This window comes from Dama dama, chromosome 19, assembly GCF_033118175.1.
Source record: "Dama dama isolate Ldn47 chromosome 19, ASM3311817v1, whole genome shotgun sequence".
NCBI lineage: Eukaryota > Metazoa > Chordata > Mammalia > Artiodactyla > Cervidae > Dama > Dama dama.
Window position 1 is genome coordinate 16697677 of NC_083699.1, and position 8973 is coordinate 16706649.

Here is an 8973-nt window from a genome sequence, read left to right on the forward strand (position 1 = left end):
GCTTAGAGTTTGAGTTTATTTTCAGCTTGCAGCAGATCAAAGATGGCCAAAAACTTTTTGAAGCTCCACCCACTAAGAATTGAGCTAATTCCTTGAAAACAGGTGGGTTCTGGACTGCTGCATCCAACAGAGTAGGTCAGAAGTGACACTGCCAATTTGGGGGCTCAGGCTGACATTTTAACTTTCATATCTTTTGGAATACTCATGCTGGGGTAAGTTGATCATCATGCAAGAAATCCAGAATGATGTTAGAAGACCTAAAATGCCTCCTGGCATTTGGGAGAGATGCATTATCTGACCTCAGCTTTCCTAGCCATCCAGCCTGAGTGCTAGACAGCACAAATGATGACTCCAGTGCCAGCCATATTCTGACTGAATATGCTTTAAAGATTCTAAGGGAAAATCTTCCAAATGAGCTTATTTCATTTTGGTTTGTCACATAGCAACAAGTGATAAGACTAGTTGTTTATTGGTGATTCAAACAATCTCTACACTGAAGCATCTATTCATATTATTCACTCTTATTGAAAATAAATTTTCTCACTGCTGATTAAGATTTTGTAAACAAAGATTCTAAGTCAAAGGTTTATATTCATATCTTTACTGGCTCTCTGCTTGTCTGACCTTATGCCATTCTTTCTGTTTTGTAAATTCAAATTTTAATGAACAAAATTCCTTTCTTTTACTTTCAAGTTCATTTTAAAATGTTTCCCTAGAAATAGTTTTTAATCCAACATTAATCAAATGTTCATTACTTTTCTAAGAATTGTGCAGTCTACTTGTATCACAAATTTCTAAATCTATCTGGAATTGATTATTCTATACAGATATAGATATAATTTTATTTTCCACTGGTCTAGATTATTAGTTCTGCCACATATCAAGTTTGTATACTTGCACTGATATGTTTCTGAGCATTTTACCTTTCATTGGTCTGTCTATCAGTTTATCATAACATACTGTTAATATACCTTTGTGGTAAGGTATGGTATATGTAAGAGTAATCCTCATCCAGTTCTTAAAACATTTCCCACATTTCTTCAAAAATTAGCCCATATTTGCCTACACAAATTTTATAAGTAGATTATTTAGTTTTATTAAAACCTTTTGGGTTTTGAATGAAAATGTACTGTATTTACAAATTAATGTGTCATTATTATTACTGAGTTCTGATAGTAGATTATCTATGCTTTTTGTTGGATCATTATCTTTTCTTCAATTTAGGCTTTTACATATTTATTAGGTTCATTCTCAGGTGCCATATTGTTTTGATTACTATTGTGAACTGAGTCTTTTTATTATGCTCTATGTCCTAGTTTGATATTAACAGTATTGAAAAGTAGTAACTTATTAAATTACTATTTTTTTTTTTTCATCGCTATTCTAGTATTGCTTATTACAACTGGTATGTTCTGCCTACCAGTGCTATTCTGCAAATAGTCATGCTGGTGAACCCCCAATCTTGTTCCTAATATAAGGGATAGATTCTAGACAACTTCCAATAAGTACAATTTTTAACAGATGCTTTTTTTGTTTTTTTTTAATTTTTATTTTTTTTTTTTATTTTTTTTAAATTTTTTTATTAGTTGGAGGCCAACCACTTCACAACATTTCAGTGGGTTCTGTCATACAATGATTGAATCAGCCATGGATTTACACGTCTTCCCCATCCCAATCCCCGCACCCACCTCCCTCTCCACCCGATTCCTCTCGAAATATCCCACCCTCGCCTTCTCCCAGAGAGTTCAAAAGTCTGTTCTGTATTTCTGTGTCTCTTTTTCTGTTTTGCACATAGGGTTATCATTACCATCTTTCTAAATTCCATATATATGTGTTAGTATGCTGTAATGTTCTTTATCTTTCTGGCTTACTTCACTCTGTATAAGGGGCTCCAGCTTCATCCATCTCATTAGGACTGGTTCAAATGAATTCCTTCTAATGGCTGAGTAATATTCCATGGTGTATATGTACCACAGCTTCCCTATCCATTCATCTGCTGATGGGCATCTAGGCTGCCTCCATGTCCCGGCCACTATAAACAGTGCTGCGATGAACATTGGGGTGCACGTGTCTCTTTCAGATCTGGTTTCCTCAGTGTGTATGCCCAGAAGTGGGAGTGCTGGGTCACATGGCAGTTCTATTTCCAGTTCTTTAAGAAATCTCCACACTGTTCTCCATAGCGGCCGTACCAGCCCGCATTCCCACCAACAGTGCAAGAGGGTTCCCCTCCCTCCACACCCTCTCCAGCATTTATTGCCTGCAGACCCTTGGATAGCAGCCATCCTGACTGGCGTGTAATGGTACCTCATTGTGGTTTTGATTTGCATTTCTCCAACAATGAGTGATGTTGAGCATCCTTTCATGTGCTTGTTAGCCATCTGTATGTCCTCTTTGGAGAAATGTCTGCCCAGTTCTTTGGCCCATTTTTTGATTGGGTCATTTATTTTTCTGGAATTGAGCTTCAGGAGTTGCTTGTACATTTTTGAGATTAATCCTTTGTCTGTTGCTTCATTTGCTATTATTTTCTCCCAATCTGAGGGCTGTCTTTTCACCTTACTTATAGTTTCCTTTGTAGTGCAAAAGCTTTTAAGTTTCATTAGGTCCCATTTGTTTAGTTTTGCTTTTATTTCCAATATTCTGGGAGGTGGGTCATAGAGGATCCTGCTGTGATTTATGTCGGAGAGTGTTTTGCCTATGTTCTCCTCTAGGAGTTTTATAGTTTCTGGTCTTACATTTAGATCTTTAATCCATTTTGAGTCCATTTCTGTGTATGGTGTTAGAAAGTGTTCTAGTCTCATTCTTTTACAAGTGGTTGACCAGTTTTCCCAGCACCACTTGTTAAAGAGGTTGTCTTTTTTCCATTGTATATCCTTGCCTCCTTTGTCGAAGATAAGGTGTCCATAGGTTCGTGGATTTATCTCTGGGCTTTCTATTCTGTTCCATTGATCTATATTTCTGTCTTTGTGCCAGTACCATACTGTCTTGATGACCGTGGCTTTGTAGTAGAGTCTGAAGTCAGGCAGGTTGATTCCTCCAGTTCCATTCTTCTTTCTCAAGATTACTTTGGCTATTCGAGGTTTTTTGTATTTCCATACAAATTGTGAAATTATTTGGTCTAGTTCTGTGAAAAATACCATTGGTAGCTTGATAGGGATTGCATTGAATCTATAGACTGCTTTGGGCAGAATAGCCTTTTTGACAATATTGATTCTTCCAATCCATGAACACGGTATGTTTCTCCATCTGTTTGTTTCCTCTTTGATTTCTTTCATCAGTGTTTTATAGTTTTCTATGTATAGGTCTTTTGTTTACTTAGGTAGATATACTCCTAAGTATTTTATTCTTTTTGTTGCAATGGTGAATGGTATTGTTTCCTTAATTTCTCTTTCTGTCTTTTCATTGTTAGTGTATAGGAATGCAAGGGATTTCTGTGTGTTAATTTTATATCCTGCAACTTTACTATATTCATTGATTAGCTCTAGTAATTTTCTGGTAGAGTCTTTAGGGTTTTCTATGTAGAGGATCATGTCATCTGCAAACAGTGAGAGTTTCACTTCTTCTTTTCCTATCTGGATTCCTTTTACTTCTTTTTCTGCTCTGATTGCTGTGGCCAAAACTTCCAACACTATGTTGAATAGTAGTGGTGAGAGTGGGCATCCTTGTCTTGTTCCTGATTTCAGGGGAAATGCTTCCAATTTTTCACCATTGAGGGTGATGCTTGCTGTGGGTTTGTCATATATAGCTTTTACTATGTTGAGGTATGTTCCTTCTATTCCTGCTTTTTGGAGAGTTTTAATCATAAATGAGTGTTGAATTCTGTCAAAGGCTTTCTCTGCATCTATTGAGATAATCAGATGGTTTTTATCTTTCAATTTGTTAATGTGGTGTATTACATTGATTGATTTGCGGATATTGAAGAATCCTTGCATTCCTGGGATAAAGCCCACTTGGTCGTGGTGTATGATTTTTTTAATATGTTGTTGGATTCTGTTTGCTAGAATTTTGTTAAGGATTTTTGCATCTATGTTCATCAGTGATATTGGCCTGTAGTTTTCTTTTTTGGTGGCATCTTTGTCTGGTTTTGGAATTAGGGTGATGGTGGCCTCATAGAATGAGTTTGGAAGTTTACCTTCTTCTGCAATTTTCTGGAAGAGTTTGAGTAAGGTAGGTGTTAGCTCTTCTCTAAATTTTTGGTAGAATTCAGCTGTGAAGCCATCAGGTCCTGGGCTTTTGTTTGCTGGAAGATTTTTGATTACAGTTTCGATTTCCTTGCCTGTGATGGGTCTGTTAAGATCTTCTATTTCTTCCTGGTTCAGTTTTGGAAAGTTATACTTTTCTAAGAATTTGTCCATTTCATCCAAGTTGTCCATTTTATTGGCATAGAGCTGCTGGTAGTAGTCTCTTATGATCCTTTGTATTTCAGTGTTGTCTGTTGTGATCTCTCCATTTTCATTTCTAATTTTGCTAATTTGGTTCTTCTCTCTTTGTTTCTTGATGAGTCTTGCTAATGGTTTGTCAATTTTGTTTATTTTTTCAAAAAACCAGCTTTTAGCTTTGTTGATTTTTGCTATGGTCTCTTTAGTTTTTATTGCATTTATTTCTGCCTTAATTTTTAAAATTTCTTTCCTTCTGCTAACCCTGCGGTTCTTCATTTCTTCCTTCTCTAATTGCTTTAGGTGTAGAGTTAGGTTATTTATTTGGCTTTTTTCTTGTTTCTTGATGTAAGCCTGTAATGCTATGAACCTTCCCCTTAGCACTGCTTTTACAGTGTCCCATAGGTTTTGGGTTGTTGTGTTTTCATTTTCATTCGTTTCTATACATATTTTGATTTCTTTTTTGATTTCTTCTATGATTTGTTGGTTATTCAGAAGCGTGTTATTTAGCCTCCATGTGTTTGAATTTTTAACAATTTTTTTCCTGTAATTGAGATCTAATCTTACTGCACTGTGGTCAGAAAAGATGACTGGAATGATTTCAATTTTTTTGAATTTTCCAAGACTAGATTTATGGCCCAGGATGTGATCTATTCTGGAGAAGGTTCCGTGTGCACTTGAGAAAAAGGTGAAGTTGATTGTTTTGGGGTGAAATGTCCTATAGATATCAATTAGGACTAGCTGGTCCATTGTGTCATTTAAGGTTTGTGTTTCCTTGTTAATTTTCTCTTTAGTTGATCTATCCATAGTTGTGAGTGGGGTATTAAAGTCTCCCACTATTATTGTGTTACTATTAATTTCCTCTTTCATACTCGTTAGTGTTTGACGTATATATTGTGGTGCTCCTATGTTGGGTGCATATATATTTATAATTGTTATATCTTCTTCTTGGATTGATCCTTTGATCATTATGTAGTGTCCTTCTTTGTCTCTTTTCACAGCCTTTATTTGAAAGTCTATTTTATCTGATATGAGTATTGCGACTCCTGCTTTCTTTTGGTCTCCATTTGCATGAAATATTTTTTTTCCAGCCCTTCACTTTTAGTCTGTATGTGTCTCTTGTTTTGAGGTGGGTCTCTTGTAGACAGCATATATAGGGGTCTTGTTTTTGTATCCATTCAGTCAATCTTTGTCTTTTGGTTGCAGCATTCAACCCATTTACATTTAAGGTAATTATTGATAGGTGTGGTCCCGTTGCCATTTACTTTGTTGTTTTGGGTTCACGTTTATACAACCTTTCTGCATTTCCTGTCTAGAGAAGATCCTTTAGCATTTGTTGAAGAGCTGGTTTGGTGGTGCTGAATTCTCTCAGCTTTTGCTTGTCTGTAAAGTTTTTGAATTCTCCTTCATATCTGAATGAGATCCTTGCTGGATACAGTAATCTAGGTTGTAGGTTATTCTCTTTCATTACTTTCAGAACGTCCTGCCATTCCCTTCTGGCCTGGAGGGTTTCTATTGATAGATCAGCTGTTATCCTTATGGGAATCCCTTTGTGTGTCATTTGTTGTTTCTCCCTTGCTGCTTTTAAGATTTGTTCTTTGTGTTTGATCTTTGTTAATTTGATTAATATGTGTCTTGGGGTGTTTCGCCTTGGGTTTATCCTGTTTGGGACTCTCTGGGTTTCTTGGACTTGGGTGGCTATTTCCTTCCCCATTTTAGGGAAGTTTTCAGCTATTATCTCCTCGAGTATTTTCTCATGGCCTCTCTTTTGGTCTTCTTCTTCTGGGACTCCTATGATTCGGATGTTGGGGCGTTTCACATTGTCCCAGAGGTCCCTGAGGTTGTCCTCATTTCTTTTGATCCTTTTTTCTTTTTTCCTCTCTGCTTCATTTATTTCCACTATTTTATCTTCTACCTCACTTAGCCTATCTTCTGCCTCCGTTATTCTACTCTTGGTTCCCTCCAAAGTGTTTTTGATCTCATTCATTGCATTGTTCATTTTTAATTGACTCTTTTTTATTTCTTCTAGGTCTTTATTAAACATTTCTTATATCTTTTCAATCTTTGTCTCCAGGCTATTTATCTGTAACTCCATTTTGTTTTCAAGATTTTGGATCATTTTTATTATCATTATTCTAAATTCTTTTTCAGGTAGATTCCCTATCTCCTCCTCTTTTGTTTGACTTGGTGGGCATTTTTCATGTTCCTTTACCTGTTGGGTATTTCTCTGCCTTTTCATCTTGTTTAGATTGCTGTGTCTGGAGTGGGCTTTCTGTATTCTGGAGATCTGTGGTTCCTTTTTATTGTGGAGGATTTATCCAGTGGGTGGGGTTAGACGATTGGCTTGTCAAGGTTTCCTGGTTAGGGAAGCTGGCGTCAGTGTTCTGGTGCGTGGAACTTGATTTCTTCTCTTTGGAGAGCAATGGAGTCCCAAGTAATGAGTTTTGAGATGGATCTGTGTGTTAGGTGTGACCTTGGGCAGTCTGTATGTTGACGTTCAGGGCTATGTTCCTGCGTTGCTGGAGAATTTGCATGGTATGTCTTGCTCTAAAACTTATTGGCTCTTGGGTGGTGGTTGGTTTCAGTGTAGGTATGGAGCCTTTTGGATGGTCACTTATTACTTAAAGTTCCATGTAGTCAGGAGTTTTCTGGTGTTCTTAGGTTTTGGGCTTAAGTCTCCTGCCTCTGGATTTCAGTTTTATTCTTCCTGTAGTCTCAGGACTTCTCCAACTATACAGCACTGATAATAAAACTTCTAGGTTAATGGCAAAAAGATTCTCCCCCGTTAGGGACACCCAGAGAGGTTCACAGAGTTACATGAAGAGGAGAAAAGGGAGGAGGGAGATAGAGATGAGCAGGAGGAGAAAAAGGGGGACTCAAGAGGAGAGAGACAGATCTACGCAGCTGTCTGTTCCCAGAGTGTTCTCCGTATCTCAGACACCTACAAAGATTCACAGAATTGGATTGGGAAGAGAAGGGGAAAGGAGGAAATAGAGGTGTCCTGAGGTAGAAAACAGAGAGTCAAGATTGGGAAAGAATAATCTTCGGTTTAAAGATAGGGCTTCTCTTCCTTTTTTTTTTTTTTTGTAAGGTTATAGTGTATTGAAAATGAAAATTAAGGAGTAGTAGAGGAGTACTAGAGGACTTTAAAAGAAATAAGAGAAAAAGAAAAATAGAAAAAAGAAGAGAAAAAGGAAAGAAAAAAAAAGAAGAAAAAAGAAAAAGAAAAAAAAAGTAGGAGAAAAAAAAAATTTTTTCCCCTAATTAAAAAAATAGTAAAAATCTATGAAAATGAAAGTGAAGGAGTAATGGGGGAGTAATAGGGAATTTTAAAGGAAAATAAAAGAGAAAAAATAAAAAAGAAAAAATAAAAAAAGAGAAAAAAAAATTTTTTTTTTCCTTCCTTACTTAGAAAAAAAAAAAAGTAAAAATATATCTAGGAATTTCTCTCGAGCTGTTGCGGTCAGTGTGGGTTCGGCTCAGTTTCAGATAGCTCCTCGTTCCAGCTTACACTTCTCGATATCTATAGGGCCCTTCCGGTGTAGTCCGTGTTTTCTACGGGGATTTTAATCTGTTGCACCAGTCCCTTCTGAAGCGGTTCCCTTTGTTTATTTGGCTTCTGTTTGCCGGTCTCTTCAGAGCCTCATTTCCGCCCTGACACAGGCGGGCGGAGGTGGACTCCCACTCAGGTAGCTAGCTCCATCGCTCCGCGGGGAGGGGCTTGCGCTGCCGGGAGGGGCTGACGCTGATTTCTCCGTCTGCAATGCTCAGGCTCCCGGCTGTTCTATATGGAGCACGCCCCGCGCTGCGAGAGGTTCCAGCCCTCGGGTGTTCCACAAAAGCGCGGAACGAAAAGCTGCGCCTGCTCTCTGTGCCTTCCCCGTCAGAGCGGTCCAGGCAGCGAGGGGCTTGATGGGCGCGCTATCCCCAGGTGTGGCGCACCCACTCCCTTCCGCGGACCCAGTTTCAGTTTCCGCTGGCGCCAGTCGGGTGCGCGCGCCTTCTGCCCTCCGCGTCCCCAGCCCCAGTCCCCGTCGGCGCCGGTCGGGTGCCTGCGCCCTGTGTCTCGCCGCGACCTTCCCCTCCCCCCTGCCTCCGGCGGGGCTGGGTCGGTCCCTAGCCTTCGAGCTCTTCTCTGGACTTTCTCGGTCCCTTTGTTCTGCGAACGGCTGGCAGTGTGTTCCGGCCGGTTAATTTTCTCTCTCTCTTTTGGTCTCCCACAGTTCAAGTTGGCAACTCACAGAAGCTCCCTCCGATTGTCCTCAGGGCACTCAGGCCCGGACCCTACCCCAAGCAATGCCGCCTAAGACTCCCTTCCTGGGACGGATCTCCGTCCTTAGCTCTTTTGTCTCACTTTTTATCTTTATATTTTGTCCTACCTCCTTTCGAAGACAATGGGCTGCTTTTCTGGGCGCCTGATGACCTCAGCTAGCGATCAGAAGTTGTTTTGTGAAGTTTGTTCTGCATTCAGTTATTCTTTTGATGAATTTGTAGGAGAGAAAGTGGTCTCCCCATCCTACTCCTCCAGCATCTTGGCTCCTCCTCCCCTTAACAGATGCTTTAAATCAAATTGTAGAAGGCTGTTTGTGTGCCAAGTCTG